We start from the raw sequence: 1,223 nt of genomic DNA, 5'->3' as shown, positions 1-1,223 counted from the left end.
TGTTTGTCAAATGGTTCGGCGGTTGTAACGCCAATTAAACCGATTATCAAAGCACTCGATGTCGAGCTAATGAACTTTACTGAGCCTGTGGACGACAGTCAGTAACGGCGATCATAAAGACTGGAATGGAACAATCACTTACAGTTTATCACTAAATGAAATCAGGACAGCAATTGGAACAGGTGGGAAGAACGTTGAGACGCTTGTTAAATTGTACAGATATAAACGTACATAACGTAACACCAGCGTCAGAGAGGTCTGCAATGCGATGCATATATTGATTATTTGCGCTGTAAAATTTAAATGAGAGAGATTAAACATGAAACCATCTGGATGATTCGGTTTTGTTATTCAACGAAAGCATCGGAAATACTAGTATTGAGCTATAATGTCCTTCTCAGATGTTTAATTCATAGTTTGTATACATAATAGGTATTAAGTTGTTTTCTATGTGTATTTGTTATTAAGAAACAATATTTTTAAATCTGAAACGCATCACATCTGTGATTTTGAAATTTCTCTTGTGTTTTTAATTGTCTTTTTATCATGTTTGGGATAAATGTTTTTTGCATAACATAGTGTGTCGTGTACTATTATTAATAACTCTACATAGGTACAATTAATTCGCAATCCCGAGCTCCCTACAAACATCGATGTATAAGTCCTGCAGAACTTGGAGAGACGGGTATGGGGATTTTTGCACCATGTTATCCTTGAAAAAACAAGGTTTTATATGTTACTTTTTCAATACCAATTCCGCTGACCAAACAAGTTAAAGCCTAGTGTTTTGCTAAACTAATTCGATGTTTCGCAAACAGTGGTAAAATCATAAAAGTAACAAAAATGTAAACAAAGGCCTTGTTACATACGTATTAAAAAGTACATTTTTTTATTTTATTTTTATTTCTATATTTGTAGAATTGTTAAGTCTGTAAATGCCGGATAGTTACACAGTTTGAAATACACATTGATCTGCATGTAATGTAACTAATTTTGACTCATGATGCCGTCACATTAACATCCTCGATATCTCAAGGCATTACGCTCTCTTACCTTTCCTGACTTCTGGAATACGTCATGACGACATAAAAGACCTTATACTTTAAAAATAAAGGAGTCTGATCTCTTGATTGACATCAAAAGAATCGGACGGCACCGGCACGGTAACATTGGCCGGTTATATAGTCGGGTATCAACTTTTAAGGACAGTGACACCAATCAAT

This window comes from Mizuhopecten yessoensis, unplaced genomic scaffold (assembly GCF_002113885.1).
Source record: "Mizuhopecten yessoensis strain PY_sf001 unplaced genomic scaffold, ASM211388v2 scaffold10083, whole genome shotgun sequence".
Taxonomy (NCBI): domain Eukaryota; kingdom Metazoa; phylum Mollusca; class Bivalvia; order Pectinida; family Pectinidae; genus Mizuhopecten; species Mizuhopecten yessoensis.
Note: the sequence above shows the minus strand (reverse complement) of the source record.